Genomic DNA, 17,885 nt, shown 5'->3' with positions numbered 1-17,885 from the left:
TAATAGGTCTAAAACGGAACTTCTGTCTCTGAAACCAAACGTTATATTCAATTCTTTCTTACCTCAAGAATCAAATAGTTGCCCAAGTTTTACTGACTTTTTCTTCATCGTGTCCCTTTCTTTCCTCTCTGACCTCATTTCCCTGGTTCGGCACCAATCAGCTTATGCCTGAATCACTGCTGTACAGAAGTCTCATTTGATCCCTTTTCACCAAGGTTTCTCTACCTCAATCTGTTCAAGGAAACTTACATCAACCTTCTGTAGGGTCCACATCCCTCCCCTTTACAATTTTCAAAGCTTACGTATCACTTACCAAGTAAATTACAGATTCTGTCAGTGGCTATTCAAGGATCTCTCCATTTTCCAGTACACGTTTACATATTCTCCATTCTCCAAAAGAAAAATTCTCCCTCTTCTGTTTCAAGGCATTTAACATTTTATATCATATTTGTGTTAAATAATACTATGAATTACTGTTTTAAGTATAAAATTAACATACATATTAAATTGTATTGTAAGATTGTGAAAAAGGCAAATGAAGCCTCTGCTTAATAGTCTTGGATTTCCTATGCCTTATTTTATAGCATGTTAAATGGAATAGTATTGAATAATATTGGTCGATCCAAAGAATAATCTAAATTAAGGATAAAGTATGGCTATTTAATAAGTATTGGCACAATTAACTCATTATTTTTTCTTGAGAGAAAACCAAGACAATGAGGCTTATCCAGAAAAGGGGAGAAGTTTTTGAAATATTTTTCAACAATAAGAAATTATGTGTAACTAAACCAAAATGAACGTATAAAGTTAAGTAGACAAATTTTCAGTATGAGCAGTATTGTGTTTCATTTATTAGTTTATTTATAAATATTATATATATATACATATATATATATACACCATACCAGGGACTGTGCTAAGTACTGTGGAATCAAAAAAATAAGTAAATAAAGTCTCCAAAGAAGCTTATAGTCCAGTAATTGAGATTCTTGGTTTCAACACTTAAAGTCGTCTAAACTAAACTGAGCCTCAATTAAAATGATCAATGGTATCTCCTTTCTGTTGTACTACACACACGCACACAAACACCCATGCACATATACACACACACATTTATATTTGTCAAAATGTGGCATATACACATCATTTTCCTCAGATCCAAGTTGTCCATAATATTTTAGTGCTAAAACTGAGATATTTTATTTATTTTTATTTTGAGGTAGATTAGCCCTGAGCTAACTGCTGCCAATCCTCCTCTTTTTGCTGAGGAAGATTGGCCCTGAGCTAACATCCGTGCCCATGTTCCTCTACTTTATACATGGGATGCCTACCAAGCAAATATATATATATATATATATATATATATATATATATATATATAAATTCTAAATTAAATAAAGCCAAATAGGACATAAATATGGAGTCATAGAGTCACTTTGTCCGTGATAAAACAGAAGTTACCTCCCTGAAGCGTCAACCAGAATCACGTCATTCCCTCCTGCGATTCGCGTTGTGGAATACGTATCACTGGTTATCTCTGGAGTCAACATCTCGGTTTCCTTTAAACTCTCCTTCTAGGATACGCTTTCAAGTCATGGCATCACCTTTGCCTTTACCCCTCTTAGAGTATGGTGTTCAGAGGTGGATGTAACTCTTCAGGCTCCTGTAGCACCAGGGTAACTTAGGACCATAAAGGCTGGAGAATGAAGTTCCACTGACATTACTCGGCTAGTATCTATGTCTAAGACTACTTGAACCTTCCAATTCCTGATCCTGGTATATTTCATTTTTTAGCTCTTCTTTGATTTCTTTCATCAATGTTTTGTAGTTTCAAGCATAGATGTTGTACATATTTTGTAGATTTACAACTTTAGTATTTTTTAGTGATTGAAAAATATGTTGAACCTTTAACTTGTGTCTTTTTATTGCTAGTATATTGAATCACAATTGATTTGTATTGTGTGCCTTTTATTTCCTTTTTTTGACTTACTGCACTGGCTGGAACTTCTATTACTATTTTGAATAAAAATGTGAGACTGGACACCCCTGCCTTGTTCCTGGTCTTAGGGGAAACTATTTATTGTTTCATCATTAAGTGTAATGTCAGTGATAGGTTTTTTGTAGATACTGTTTATCGAATTGGGGACAGTCTCCTCTATTCCTATTTTTCTGAGAGTCTCTGTCATGAAATGTGATTGAATATCATCAAATGGTTTTTACTTTGTTTATTTTTTCTGCGTCAGGACACATAAGTCTTTTTATATATTGTAGAATATTATTTGCTAATATTTTGTTAAGGGCACTTGCATCAACCCTAACGAGAATTGTTGGTCTATAGTCTTTTCCTTTTGTACTGTCATCATCTTGTTTTGGTCTTAGAGGAATACTAGCTTCATGAAATTGGTCAAGAAATATGCCTTCCTATTTTGTTTTCTGAAAGAGACCTTGTAGAATTTACGTAATTTCTTAAGTGTTTGGTAGAATTCTCCCGTGAAAACTTCGGGATTGGAAATTTATTTGGGGGCAATTTTTTTTTATAATTATAAATTAACTTTCTTAATGGCTATAGGACTCTTCAGATTATGTTTTATACTGGGTGAGTTGTGATAGTCTGTGTTTTGGGGGAAGTAGCTCATTTGATCTAGGTTGTCAAATGTATGCATGTACAGGTTTGGTAGCATGTCCTTATTATCCTTTTTAGTATTTTCAGAATCTGTAGTGATATCCACTATTTATCTTCTGATGTTGGTAATTTGAATCTTTTCTCTTTTCTATTTGTCATTCTTGACAAATATTTGTTCATTTTATTGATCTTTTCAAAGTACCAGCTCTTTATTTCATTGATTTTTCTTTATTGCTGATTTGAATTCTTTCCTCCTTTGTGACATGTGAAGTTACATGTAAATTTCACTCTCCACGCTGCTATAGCTTTGTCCCACAAATGTTTATGTGTTTTATATTCATTTTCATTTGGTTCAATGAAATTTTTATTTCCCTGAGACTTCCTCTTTGACACTTGGATTATTTAGAAGTGTGTTTTTTAGTTTCCAAGTGTTTCAATGATTGATTTCTATTTTGACTTCATTGTGGTCAAAGAACATGCTCTATATACTTTCAATTCTTTGAAATTTGCTGAGGTTTATTTTATGTCCCATCATGTGGTGCATCTTCGTACGTATATCTCGGGCACTTGAAATGAATGCGAATGCTGTTCTTCTGTAGAGTGTTCCTTAAATGTCAATTAAATCTGTTGACTGACAGTGTTGTTCAGTTATTCTGTATCCTTGTAGGTTTAATCTCTAGTTGTTCTATCAGTTTTTAAGAGAAGTGTATTGAGTTCTCCAACTATAGCTGTGGATTTGTCTATATTTCTCTTCAGCTCTTTCAGTTCTGTTTCAGAGTTTGACACAGTATTATTTGATATGTACACATTTAGGATTCTATGTTTATTGGTAGATTGTCCCTTTTCAACCATTATATAATGTCCATCCATGTCTTTGCTAATGTTCTTTGTTTTTAAATCATCTTTATTTTACATCAATAGACATACTTTTACTTTCTTTGGATTAATATTTGCATGGTATACATTTTCTGTCTTTTTACTTTCAACCCACTTATATTGTTATATTTGAAATGAGGTTCTTATAGCCAGCATGTAGTTGGGTTGTGTTTTTCAATCCACTCTGCCAATCTCTATTTTTGGTATATTCAGAAAATTTATACTATTGCGACATTAGGGCATAAGTCTGTCATTTTACTTTTTGTTCCATTTCTTCTTTCTGTTGTACACTTTCCAGTTTTTTTTCTCCTGCTTTCCTGTAGGTTTCTTGAACAATTTTAGAATTGTATTTGATTTATCTCTGGTGTTTTTCATCGTGTCTATGTATACAGCATTTTTATTGGTTTCTGTACGTAGTTTATTACATAGACATAACTTATCACAGTCTACTCGGTTATCACAACCAATTTGAGCGAAGACTAGAAATCTTACTTCCCTTTATGTTCCTCTGCTCTTTCCATTTACAATATAATTTTCTTAAATTTTACTCTCTCTATATTTAAAATCACATCAGACAGCATTATAGTTTTTACTTCAACCATCAAACACAATTTAGAAAACTCAAGAGGAAGAGGCTTGCCTATTCTATTTATCCATAGTATTCTCACCAAGTTATTTTGTCTTTCCTGACATCCCAAGATTACTTTTATTGTTTCCTCTGTTTGCAGAACTCTTTTAGCCTTTCTTTGAGGGCAGGCATGACGTTGACAGCATCTCTTAGTCTGAGAATATCTTAAGTTCTCAATTACCATGAATGATGTTTTTGCTGACTATAAGATCCTGGAATGTGTGTGTGTGATCCAAGCCTGAGAAGCTGGAAAGCTGCTGATGGTGTAGTTCTTGTCCAAAGGCCAGCAGGCTCGAGACCCAGGAAGAGAGAATGTTTTAGTTCAAGTCTGAAGGCAGGAAAAAAACAATGTCCTAGTTCAAAACCAGTCAGGTTGGAGAAATTCTCTCTTATTTTGGGGAAGGTCAGCCTTTTTGTTCTGTTCAGGCTGTCAACTGGTTGGATAGGGCCCACTCACGCTAGAGAGGATGACCTGCTTTACACAGTTTACCAACTTAAACGTTAATTTCAGACAAAAACACCCCCTCAGGAACACCCAGAATTATATGTGACCAAATATCTGAGTACCCTGTGGCTCAGTCAAACTGACACAGAAACTTAACCATCACAACAACAATGAAGGATAAACGATAACAATTCATTCAAAGAAACATTCAACATCTATTAGGATTGATGGCTATGAATACAAGGTGAACACAAGGACATGTGATATCTAAAGAGTACTAATTATTCTAAAAGGTAAAATGGCAGGACCTATGTTTAATACTAGATGGTATACGCCCGTGAATGAGATTTAAAAACAATGCATTGAAGTGACAAGAATTGAGATTATGTAGTAAGGTTTTTAGTTATTTTATTTTTATAACAAAATATGATTATATTGATTTTATAATAAAATATTAATCATAATAAAATATCAGTATTTTTTTTTTTTAAGGATTGGCACCTGGGCTAACAACTGTTGCCATTCTTTTTTTTTTTTTTTCTTTTCTGCTTTATCTCCCCAAACCCCCCTGCACACAATTGTATATCTTAGTTGCAGGTCCTTCTAGTTGTGGGAAGTGGGACGCCGCCTCAACATGGCCTGACCAGTGGTGCCATGTCCGCACCCAGGATCCGAACCCTGGGCCACTGCAGCAGAGCGCGCGAACTTGACCACTGGCCATGGAGCCGGCCCCCAAAATATCAGTATCTTTTAAAGTGATTTTATTTTCACAAATTGATTGAAAAAGTTTTCGAAATGCGGTCATAGAGAAAGAAGGCAGTGCCATCAATCTCATCACATATTCAAGGTTATAGTTAATATTTTGGTCTATTTCTATGTTGTAAAGCAATACAGAACATCGTTCTAAGTAAGTAAGTAAATATTGATTGAATGCCAGCTTGGTTGCCTGGCTCTGTTTTATGTGATAGGTGTGTAGCAGAAAGCTACAGTGACAATAACAACAACAAAGCTTCCCTCCTTTGTGAAGCTTACATTCTAATGATCATCTTTAATGTTCAAATATGTACTTGGCTTCATTTAAAAAAACGTATCACACGAATTTCCATGTTATGACACAATTTTATAAGGGTGATTTCAATACATGCATTCCATTCCCTAAGATGGATACGTGGAAGAATTTTTTAAAACTGTTTGTCTATTACCCAGTACTGGATTTTACACAAGTCTTCAATAATAAAAATATTATTATAAATAAGTTGTATATTTGTCCATGATGTTATTTTATTCTAGATTTGTGTTTTATTCAACCGTAAGATGTTACCAGAAGTTGAATTACTGAGACTAAATGAACATATATTTTGAGGATCTGGATATAGTTTGATAGGTTGCTTATTCAAATGTCCCTGTTCAGGATTCTAATAGCAACACGTGAGTGTGCCCACCTCACCTTACACTGGTCTGGACTGAGTGTTATAGAATTATTCTTCAATTACTGCAGTTAAAAACTGCCACCCAGTGCTTTCTTTCTCTCTCTTTCTCTTTCTCTTTTTTCATTTTTTTTTTTCTGTATTAAGATCATCCTGTCTCCTGTTAATACCGGCTCCACACAATGTTGACAAAAGGGAAGTTATATTGTAGAAAAGAAACCATGTTGTGACTTTCAATGATGTCTGACTAACTGGCCCAGACAGGCTCTGTAGATTTTTGTGGCCCCTCCTAGCTGCTTTAAGATGATAACTTTGTTCTTCTGAGTTTCTTAGGAATGTGATGACCCCCGGGCAGAGAGCCTATGCTGATAGCTGTCTTCAATGACCACTGAAAGATCAGGGTATAGGGCATTGCTCCCGTCTTTGATGCATATCCAGCAGAAGAACGGATTATCAGGAACTGGGATCTGACATCTGTTCCCACTCAGAGATCAGATGGAGGCCCCACACAGAGATGAGACACCTCCCACTCCTGGAGACCAGCCCCAGTATATAACTGGCTTATAGTCTTTGTTCTATAAGATGGTTCTTTCAGACATTAGTTGGTCATCTTCCCACTTGCTAACAAGCTGTAATAAAAACCATTTCTCTCCACCACCTTGCCTCCTAACTATTGACATGTCTTGCAGTGAGCAGACGACCTGCCTTGGGTGCTAACACTACTGTTTTTGCTTTCTTCATTTAAAATTATCTGTTTATAAATTTTCTTTGTCTAATTAGCTATTGAAGTCTTCTTATTATAAATTGTAAGCTCTATGTACATAAAATGTTAATTGTGCACATTTTTTCAATGTGTTATATTCTTTCAATTATGACTACGTCCTGACACAGGAGTTACTACTCTTGTTATTGTTGTTACCGTATGACTCACAGCACGAGTGGTGTTTTCATGTCATCAAGTTTGATAATCTTCCAGTGTGCTGATTTCTAACCTGGAGAGTCATATTTTCTGTGATAATTTGCTGAATATTCTCAGCTTTACAAAATTTATTGTATTCACATTAAATCTGGAATCACTGTCAGTGTTAGCATGAGGTAAGAATCTGAGAAGATTTTTCCCTTTCAAATTCTAACTAATTCTCCCAGCACTTTTAATTTACTAATTTTGGTTAACTCATTGATTAATATGGTCTTTTATCATTGCAAAATTATTATCCAGTATAGGGAGAACCCTTTTTAAGCAGACATAATCCATATTTTAGTATTGCTTATATTTCAGCTGAATATTTTTCCTCTGAATATTTCATTCTCATTGATCATAGAGCGATAAGTGAGTAAAGGATGACTATCCAACCAGTCAGATGAATGAACGAGCCCTGACGCTTAGAGTAGGGGAGGCAGAGCACTTTAATCACCGTGCATCCATCTCTTCGATGTAGAAAAAAGACAATTATGAAACATTTAAAAGGCAAGATGTAATCAAGCACATGTGACGGCTGAACTCAAAGCTAATTTATTTTATTTGTTTATACATTTCTATAGCTTCTTCCATTTCAGAAGTCTTCTTAATATCTTTCATCACTTGTGATAAAGATTCTGATTCCAGTTTTGATGTTTGACTGCTGATAGCCTTCAAGCCTCACCATTGCCCTTTCCTCTTCTATCTGGGCAATCTGATAAGAAAGACTGAGTGTTCCTTCCTTGGTCACCAGTGAGAAGTTCAAAACACCCAAGTCCCACTGCAGAAGCTTTACACCAGCCGTGCCCCCCAATCACCAGAACACCTTAAGCCAGTCACCCCTCCCTTCTTTCTCAAACCATATTTGGATATGTTTGGAGGAAATATTTTCTTATCCTCTTAGTGCATATGTGACATCATCAATCTCAGCATCCAAACCGATTCTGGGATACATCCTGCCTCTGTGGGGTGACCACAACACACTCAATCTGATTTCTATAGTAATGATGCAGGTACGATTCTGATCTGTCAATTGGTAGCCCTGATTGCTGAATTTAAATCATTTTTCCAAGCAGTCAGCCTACTTTTCTTTTTTAAAATTTAAATGTAAATTTCAACTGAAGGGAAAATTATGATCACTAAATTGCCCAATAAGAATAAGTTTGTAGGTACTTCTTTCTTGAAGGAGAAAAAAAAGTCTGAGAAATTGTTTAGCTATTTCTTCTTTAGTACAAGGAAGAGATTGGTAATAACAGAAATAGTAGAAAATAGATATGAATGAGGTGAGAAAATGAGGAATATGTAGCCTGTAAACACACTGATGGATATCCAGAGAAATTGCATATAAGATGAACATAATCACAAAGAATTATTGGTGGTTTGAAAAAAACGAAGAAGATACTGACAATAATGTGTGTTTTACAATGCCTTTATGCAGAGAAGTGAGCAATAGGAAGAGGGAACAAAATGTTTTTGCAGGTCTATGAAATTTAAAAGCCTGGGCACATTACCTTAATGTATGCTGAAAATAATCTAAAGGAAAAAAATCTCATTTTCTTTCCCTTTTTTCTCCTTTTCTTTCCTTCTTTCTTTTAATTATTTCCCTGCTGTCTTCATTTTCACACGTATGGATCTTATTCCACTAGTGAGTAATAAGTAATAAGTAGTGAGTCCGCTTACTGGAAAATGCAATAAAATAATAAGATTTGCTGTCTTTGACTTGCTGCACTTTTCCTCAAAACTGTGTCCATTCTAAGTGATAAGGAATTTCAAAATTGAGAAATGAACTTTAAAACGACCTCTTATTATTATTGACCATATCACCCACAAATAGACAGGAGGAAGCCAAGTTCAAATCACAAGACCAATATTCATAAGCAGAGATCTGAATATAGCCAATAGAATTTCAACCAATCTCTCCTCTTTGAAAATCAGTTTTCAAAGATTAGCTCAAGGGACTTACCCCATATTTCTAGTCCTCATCTTCCACTCAGCATCAACGCTGACATGTCTGTCTAGAGTACATCTGGAGTACTTTTTACAGCTTTACTGAACAAATGGTGTCCTTTGCAGGAATCTTAGCTACAACACAATAAGTACGTTAACAGTAATCATGTAAGTAAAGAACGCCATAACTTACTCCAGGAGTTTTCCTGGTGCCACTACACATCAGCCAATTTTTAATTGGGAAAGGAGAACGTTTCTCTTCTCCTCTATTTTTCTTCCTATTTCTCGTTCTGAATCTTCTGTTTCTGTTAGTTTCTGGGGAACCAAAGCAGTGCTCTGCCGATGCTCGCATGACTCGTACAGTTGAGGTGAAGCAGCACTTCCGAAAGCTTGGTTCAGTGTTTTCCTCAAGACTGTAGTCCCTAAAATGCAAACACAAGTGTCTGATAGACTTAGGAGGCGAAGAAATTGAGGAGAGGTTGAGGTAAGAGAGAAATGTGAGAAAGAAGTGGCTGTACTAAAATTAACCTTGTCTTGTGATATAGTAGTTTTGCTATTGAGTCAAACTTAAGTTGACGGATTCTCTCCACTCTAGAGATCAGACAGTCCCTCCCTGCAAGACATTAGGAAGCTTGGCTGGCCGTAACATTATTTCAGACATTGTCTGCATTGTTTGGATCTTTGCATACTGTCAACATGGGTTGTGTGTGTGAATATATATACACACATATGTATCACAGAAATATACTGAAAAAAGTTACATATTTAGTTTTAGAAGTGTGTTCAATTATTTTCAAATATTTAATGAAATAAAGTCATAAAGTTGTCCAGTGGTTTCCATAAGAGGAGATAGTTTTTATTTTTGAAAAATTGTTTTTCAAATTTTGCTTTTTTCTTTAGATCCAAGGTAGGCTATAGAGAGAGAAGAGGATTGTATTTCCAAACTGTCACTTAGGTATTAGTCTGAGAATTATGATCTTGTAAAATAAAGGAACAAGAGGAAGTGATATGCAGAAAGTTCAAGAGAAAGAGTTTGCTTAAACAGCCACCTGCCTTGCTTTAGAGAAATTTTGAACCTTAGACTGGGAATTTGAGAGATGATTTTATCAATCTTACCTTGGGAACCCTCATTAACGTTCCTTCTCACACTGCACAAAAGGAGTTCTCATACCAATGTTCTGTTGGTTGTAGGAAAAAAAAAATACCATATCTTTGGAAGGATGGGTAAGATATTGTACGGGTTATTAAAATGTTCAACCTCTCATTGCATGATCTGACTTCTAAGAATGGAGCTAAAGAATATAGTGAGGGGGGAAAATAACGTAACATAAATGTCATAATGTTTCTTATATTAAAAAATATTTTTCATTCAAATCAGTTGAAATTTAGAAGATTGTCATGACATATTAAAATGTGATATAGCAAAGAAATGAAGGCCCTAAAATTTCACACATGCTACTTACAAACTATGTAAATATCTCTTTTTGAAGATAAAGACAAGAAGAGATAGAAATATATGTACAATGGAAATTGTGAAGACGTTATTTTAATAATACAACCTTTTGATTTTCTATAGTAATGTTTGTGTAATTTTAAATAAGTTCTTGTATTACTATAATTATATAAGTGATAAAAACTTATGTCACACATCAATTTGGTGACTGAGCAAGCTATCTTAGTTATTGAAGAGTTGTTCCCTGAAGAGACATGCAGGACGGCACAACTGTTTAGAGTATTTCTGACCAGGAAGATAACTTTTCCCTAAACCAAATATTTACGTGCATTCAAGTACAGATGTAGTTATGTATGTGATTAAAACTGGGCCAGTGAGAACACTTCCTTTGAGAAAAAGAAATTATCTTTGAGAGGGAGTTGGTTTATGTAAATTTAATCTAGGACTGCAGAATCCTGGGAGTAACTGACGAGGTCAAGAAAGCTCCAGAACCCTGGGCAATAGTCCAGTCCCAACAGTCATCTGGAGTAAAGGAAGCTTGGAAGTTGGACACCCATGATGTCTTAGAGAGTTAGAAGGGGGCTGGGGTCAGCCAAATATCTGAGTACCATGAAGAGACCAGGTACAGGATTGGTGCACCTGCCTTGAAAAGTCAGTTGCAATGAAACGCTTTTGAACGGAGAAGCATCTGGAAGTTCAGGATATCAGAGAAACTGCCTGCTGTTCTGGAAGTGAGTTTTGGGCACTCTCTCTTGGACAGAGATGGGGGCAGATTGAGCTAAGCTTCCTATGAGGAGGAAGGGAGTATAGAAAAGCCGGGTCACTTAGTGGACAAAGGCTGAGGTGGTCATTTTCCTTCCACAGGAGATCAACAACGCCTGAGGAAAGAGAACTTACAAATGACCAAATGACTGTTCTGTGGAGGCTCTGGGTCGCCACAGTTTTCCTGAGGTAACCGTGCCATGCATTTACTGTTTGCCTGAGTGATGGCTGCTGCCTTTTATGTTGGTTTCTTTTCTTTATTCATCGGTGATGATCTGGAAAGTGGAGAGCGGAACAAGAAATCCTGTAACCCTAAGGATTGCCTCAAATGCAGCCCAGAAAATTATTGCCTGATTGAGACTAGAATTTCTAACTTTTAAGACTGTATTGAAGTAAACATGGATATCAATTAATTCTTTCCGGTTAGGGCCAGCATAATGAAACCCACAATTATGTATCAAGGGGAAGAGGTTATAGATAAGATTCGTTTTATTCTGGTTTTGGATCATATCAAGATCATGAGGCTATTTTCTTAGAGGGAACTAAAATGCTTTACCTGAGGAGTGACTCTTAGAGGGAATGTGCTGGAACAAGAAGAGAAGCAAAAGAAAGTCACAGTGACTTGGGTGGGGGATGTGAAGGTATGGGAGCCAGGGGCACTTACTGGAAGCAGAAAAATCTAAGCAGTTAACTGTCAGAGGCAACATAACTGCCGGATGGGAGTTGAAAGTGTTAAGAGAGGGACAGAACGGAGCAGGCATAAGAGTTCCGGGGGCATCTGCCATGCTCATGAAGAAGCCCCACCATTTCCACTCCAGTTGGGAGCAGTGGTCTGACCAACAAGGTGATGTGATTTGGGTGAATCTGTTAACACTATGTCTGGGAAGGAAGAACGTTAGAACGAAATAAGGAAACCTCTCTCTTCCCTGCCATACCAGGCTTTCACCAAAGCTGAAGTCTGCAGGTGCTAGTCTCTAGCACGGTGCCTAATAATTGGTAAATATTCGATATCCTTGTGTGTACGTGTGTATCTGTCTGTATGTGTGTGTACTGAAACATAAAAATTCATTTTCCATTTATTTCTTCTCAGCTAACCTGCCTACAAGATGACTGCCATGCTGTATCTGCTGGAGGTAGTCTGATCAAAAACACCATAATTGTGGAGATGATTCTTCTTTTTATCTCATGTAATACCTATACCTTTCCTCTACCCAAATATTAAAGGGAGCACTTGCCTACAAATGTACATGTTATATGCAGGTCCAAATGGTAACGAGTATGCAGATAAGTTAGAGGCAGGATTTAATGCACAGGAAGAGAGGTTCTTGGTGTCCTGAGGGGCAATTCCCTCCTCCTTGTCTACTAGTCTGGGCTACACATCTTCAGCCCCCCAAAATGAGACCCATGTGGAGAAGGATGACATCGAGCAAAGAGCATAGGTGCAAATTCCTTCTCCCTCCAACACATCCTCAGCCACTCTCAGCTCGGAGGGTTAAACAGAGCCAGAAGACTTGCTTCGGTTGGCTGACACCACTGTCACCATGCCCATGTCAGTTCCTAGGAGGGGTGTATAGGAAGGAGAAAAGAAGGTGGCTCTCATTGCAAAACAGGTAAGGGCTTGAGGATTAAGAGGACACTGAACTGGGCTCAGCAAACTCCATGCTGCCAGTAGAGATGATACCGTGTCTTGAGTGGCCAAGGGAAAGTCACAGATTGCTTTACTCTGGTTTCCTGGAATACTGGAGTTTTCATGTGAATTACTAAGGAAAACACAGTTTTACCTAAGGAAGAAGCATTTCACAAACTTATCAAGGTCATCTTGAAGCTGAATCTTAGTACTTCGTATCCTTCATTAGTACCAAGAGTGCAAAAGGGGCATGCTAATAAGCAGAAGATATAAAAATGGGCTGTAGAGAGGAGCACATTAGAATATTTGACAAAGGATTTCAGAAGACCCAAGGATTATAGGGGCCAGGGGCTGTGGAAAACATGGCTGTGATGTACAGATGGGATTCTGGATAGGTAAATTCCTCGGATAAATCCAGGTGTTGTAAGGGATGCTAGGGTCAATATAGGGTAAAAATGTTGCTCAGGAATTCCATGTGGTGCCCCTTGTTCCCCAGACAGACTCTCAGCAGGCCCATTTCTTACATATATTGTGGCTATGGGGCAGGTTACTCTTGCTCCCTGGCTAGGTTAAATGCTGAGTAATTTTCAACAAAAAAAGAAGATTGCATAAAGGTCAAACTTAAAGGGTAAAATATAATAGAAAACCTTGCTACTTAGGCTAGGTGACGTATTGTATATCTGCTCTCACCCACTGTTGCAGTCATCTTACTAGAAGCTAAGCATTGGCCATCTGAAATTTCACCTAAGAATTTCTTTTAGGTTTGTGTCAAATGAGCCTTTTCCCCATTTGTTCTCTGGGTCAAGGCTTGAGATAGCGGTTTCTGCTCTCATTGCTGCACGGGCATCAGGTGCTTAAAGAAACAAAGTACAGGAGAAGTATTTATCTAATGGGGAATTAGGATAATGATGTTTGCGTACAGATGCCCAGGAATCACTCTCTCTCTAAAGGAACAGCAGGAATAGTAGAAACTACTTGGATGACCAATGATCAGACAGAGGAGAAAAACGGCCAGAGCAGACAGCAGGGAGATGGGAAAGGGTGGGAGGCAGCAGTTCTGGCAGAGAGAAGGAACATAGACATCTCTGGAGGAGAGGTAGGGAGAGCTGAGCTGTGACAGACTGAAGCAGAGGGTCATGGCCAGGCCCCCACACGCTCTTGATGGAAGGGCTGGGTCTAGCGCGCAGAGATGACATGGGCTGGCCTTTGCTAGTATCTTGGTAGGAGAAAAGCAAGAGAGCACTTCTGTCCAAATGGTATTCCTATGGATGAGCAAGTGAAAGTACAAAATGTGTCTTCTCTCTCCTCAGATAATGCACACATAGGAAATTAAACGGTAGTGAATGAATAATGATACAGCCCAGAAGAGAAAGTTGTAGAGAAGCGAAGAGAGGTCCAAGTGCTAAGCCAGCCATAGAGGAGATGCCCACCGGTGCTGGACAATTTGTAAGTCCTTCCCAAGATGGAAATCTAAGCTCTTCTAGAAATCTGATTTCAGCCCAGGCTGTGGCTCCTGCCACTGGTTAGAATGGCCCTCCCAGCTTGGGCATTTTTGTGCGAAATTATTGAGGCACTGGCTTCCTTATAGATTCCCATATCCACATGGAGTTGGTGGCCTATAGAAATGTATAGCTGCCACCGGCATTATTTCTGAGAATATTTGGTCTACGTATTTCTTAGGATCTCAGAAAACAGGTTCCCTGGAAATTTCAACTGGGTCATTGAGTGAAGAGTTATCTTCTGTGAATAACTGATACCCGTGGGGGAACTCAGGTACCACATGAAAATCCATGAACTTCCTTGATCTTAGACTTTTATCCCAACTTTGATAGTCCAAGTGTTTTGAGAAACAGTTACTGATAGTGGAAGCGAAAGGACTGGACGGTCTCTCCTCTTTCCATGAATACTTTATTCTCAGGAAGTGTCTTTCTGTCTCCTGCAGGGAGTCTCTGAGGATTTCTTAGAGATGGTCACTTAGAGGTTTGCCTGCATTATGCATACTGTCTGCATTAATAGCCTCTGTTATTGAGGCCTTGAAACCAGAATGTAGCTGGAATGTAACAGTGTGGAAACAGCAGCCTTGGGTTACAGACCCCTGAGCCCTCAGGCTGGCAAAGGCTTGAAGGAGCCCATCTTGTGGGTTTCCACTGCATTAGCCCTCAGCTGTGAGAGAGCCCTTGGTCTAACAAGAGGCAGAAGGGGCTGGGAGTTGATATTTCCTAGTTGTGTCTGTGGCTGCCTGGAGCCAGGAAGAAAGACATATTGCCTTCCATGGGAAGAAAAGCCCTAATGTCCCCAAATGGGAAGAGGGTAACCAACCTGCCTCAGGGCAAGAAGGCCATGATGTATTCCCGGGTCTGCTCAGGTCCAGAATTTGAGCTTATGAATGGGGCATCTCTAAGACAGGAGAAGGTGCAGCGAGAGGAAGAGAAAATCCATCCAACTCTGACAACAAAAATTCTGTTATTGGCTTCTGTAGGAGCCAATTCTCCTAAGTGTTAGAGATGCCAGAGTACCAGTCATTTACTGAGAAAGCATCAAATTTTTTAGAGTTCTGACGTCAACCAACTTCCTCTAAAATTTATTTCCTTAGTAACATGTTTTATCTTTGCAGATTTTGGAAACAGGGCTGAGAATGGGAATCTGATCATCCAGCAAAAAATCCTAATCTGTAAAGAGGCTCTCTCATCTTAGCCAAATCGAACTTTCTCTCTGGAAATCATAAGGGTTCAGAAGAGCAGAACACAAGCTCAGTGTTCAGCTCAAGAGCAGAACAAGAGCTGTGGAACCAGACACACTTGAACGAAAATTCAAATGCTTTTACTTACTAATTATTAGATCTTGTGTGATTTTCTCGTTTCCCCGTACCTCAGTGTTTTCATTTATAAAATGGAAATAATAGATACACGCACTTGTTGTAAAGTTTGTTACATATGTACCTAAAACACTTGGCACGGTGTATTGCATATAGTGCATTTCCAAAATGGTAGTTACTGTTTTATTATTAGTCCTAATGTGCTCTTCTGAGTATTGTTTCCAGAAACGGTGGTTATATGCCACAATTCTTTGATAATGTAAGGCGAGTTTTGAGGTGGCAAAAGGGGATGGTGAGATATCCAGGAATCATGTCAGATGACAAAACCTGAAGAACCTGGTAATGAGAGCCTTAAAGAAATAGAGACTGGGGGCCGGCCCGGTGGCATAGTTGTCAAGTGTGCTTGTTCCGCTTCTTGGTAGCCCGGGGTTCACCGATTAGGATCTCGGGTGCAGACATGGCACTGCTTGGCAAAAGCCATGCTGTGGTAGGCGTCCCACATACAAAGCAGAGGAAGATGGTCATGGATGTTAGCTCAGGGCCGGTCTTCCTCAGCAAAAAGAGGAGGATTGGCAGTAGTTAACTTAGGGCTAATCTTCCTCAAAAAAAAAAAAAAGAAATAGAGACTGAAGTCAGAAATGCTCTTGGTATGAATGCAGGATCCCCTCTTATTGGAGGATAGACACAAGAACAGAGGAAGTTGCAGTGAGTAGGATTTAGTAAAGAAATTCCACAGAATTGGTGATGTGGATAAGTGCCAGGTGATGAGCTCCCTGTCAATAACTGTTCACACACAGGCTGGAAGGCCGCATGAGGATATTCTTGAACTGAGTAAATATTACACATTGGTTTTTAAACCTTTTCCCTCATAGATTACATATAACAAATTCACATCAGGACAAACTGACAACCAAACACACCATCCAGGGATAATCAACATTTTAATTTAGATATGCTATATATTTTACAAATGAAAAGTCAAATCAGCCTGCACATATTTTATGATCCACTGTTAATTCACTGAATATAACGCCATATCAAGGGAATTTGACATTACTCACATGAATCAATTTAATTCCTTATTATATGGATGCATTTCATCACTGATTATTTAGTGCCTTCTATGTACAACCACTCTGTTAGAATGACACAGTCATGGTCCCTGTTCTCAAAGACCCTATATTCTGTTGTGGAAGGCTAAATATACAATAAGTTAAAAAATATTCTTGATTAGTTGTTCAGGTAGTGAAGATTAAAACCAAAATGAGATCCAGTGCACACACACTTGAGTGGCTATTATCCAAAGACAACACCAAGAGTGGGCAAAGATGGAGAGAAATTGAAGCCTTCAGGCTGGTGGGGATGTCAAATGGCCCAGAATCTTTGGAAAACATTTCGGCATTTTCTTAATTGAACATAGGCTTACCCTACAAACTTAACAATTCCAATTCTGGAAATCTACACAGAAGAAATGAAAGAACATGTTTACACCAAGACTAGCATGCCAACATTCATAAAATTATTCATTATAGCCCCAAACTGGAAACAATCCTAATGTCCATCGAATAATGAAAGGATAAAGAGTAGTACAGCCATATATAGGATACTGTTCAGCAATAAAAAGGAACAGACCCCTGATGCAAGCTACAACATTAAAAACACCCAAACAAATGAAAAAACACACGTATGATTCTGTATACATGAATTTTCCAGAAAAGGCAAACTTATAGAGGTAGACAAGTGCTTTCCTGGGGCTGTGGGTGTGAGCTGGGATTGGTGGCAAATGGGCTCAATGGAAGTTGTTGGGCTTAATATGTTTTAAAACTGTTTAGTGGTGATGGTTGTCCAACTCCACAAATTTACTTAAACACTGTACACTTACAGTAGAATAATTTTGTAGTACCTCTCTAAAAGCTGTTAGACTGATTTAAGAAAGAAAAAATACTCTGACAAATGCAACGAAGGAAATAATTTGACTGTTGTGACAAAGAACAAGCGGAAAGCTAAGGGGCGATTTAGAGACAGCGCTCAAGGAAGTCTCCCTTGCTGGGGAGGGGCCTTTAAGCAGAGGCTGAGCTCCAATTCAGAGGACGAGTAAGAGTTAGACTTGTTCGGAATTGGGCGAACGGCTTCCTGGCTCACCACATAAGTTCTGAGCACAAGTCTGCCCTGTACCAGTCAGCTATGTGACCCTAGGAAAGGGACCTAGCAGGCCACGTGCCTCTGAAGAGGAATAATAGGCATTCTTACACAGACAAAAATAATATGCACTTTCTGGCATATGGAAGAGAAATGTTAGGTATTATTAACCAATTATGGATTGC

The 17,885-nt window shown here is 38.1% G+C and overlaps 2 long non-coding RNA genes across 4 annotated transcripts; one reads left to right on the top strand and one right to left on the bottom strand.

Annotated features, from left to right (window-relative positions):
• Nucleotides 1–7,505: 7,505 nt before the first annotated feature.
• Nucleotides 7,506–10,851, bottom strand: LOC138920357 (uncharacterized). Its single transcript, XR_011431410.1, has 3 exons — nucleotides 10,021–10,851; nucleotides 9,098–9,326; nucleotides 7,506–7,672 (listed from the first exon to the last, which is right to left on the bottom strand). It is a non-coding gene; the product is annotated as an uncharacterized lncRNA (long non-coding RNA).
• LOC111770202 (uncharacterized) lies at nucleotides 10,113–15,691 on the top strand. Of its 3 annotated transcripts, none has more exons than XR_011431407.1 (5): nucleotides 10,113–11,088; nucleotides 11,222–11,308; nucleotides 12,210–12,729; nucleotides 14,057–14,192; nucleotides 15,361–15,691. It is a non-coding gene; the product is annotated as an uncharacterized lncRNA (long non-coding RNA). The 3 variants fall into 3 exon arrangements; XR_011431409.1 differs by having other exon boundaries at nucleotides 10,865–11,088; nucleotides 12,210–12,252; XR_011431408.1 differs by having other exon boundaries at nucleotides 10,865–11,088; nucleotides 11,222–12,115.
• The last annotated feature ends 2,194 nt before the right edge of the window (nucleotides 15,692–17,885 follow it).

The sequence above is a fragment of the Equus caballus genome, chromosome 23, assembly GCF_041296265.1.
Source record: "Equus caballus isolate H_3958 breed thoroughbred chromosome 23, TB-T2T, whole genome shotgun sequence".
NCBI classification, from domain to species: Eukaryota; Metazoa; Chordata; class Mammalia; order Perissodactyla; family Equidae; genus Equus; species Equus caballus.
The sequence above is the reverse complement of the archived record's forward strand: the minus strand, read 5'-3'. Positions and strand labels throughout refer to the sequence as shown.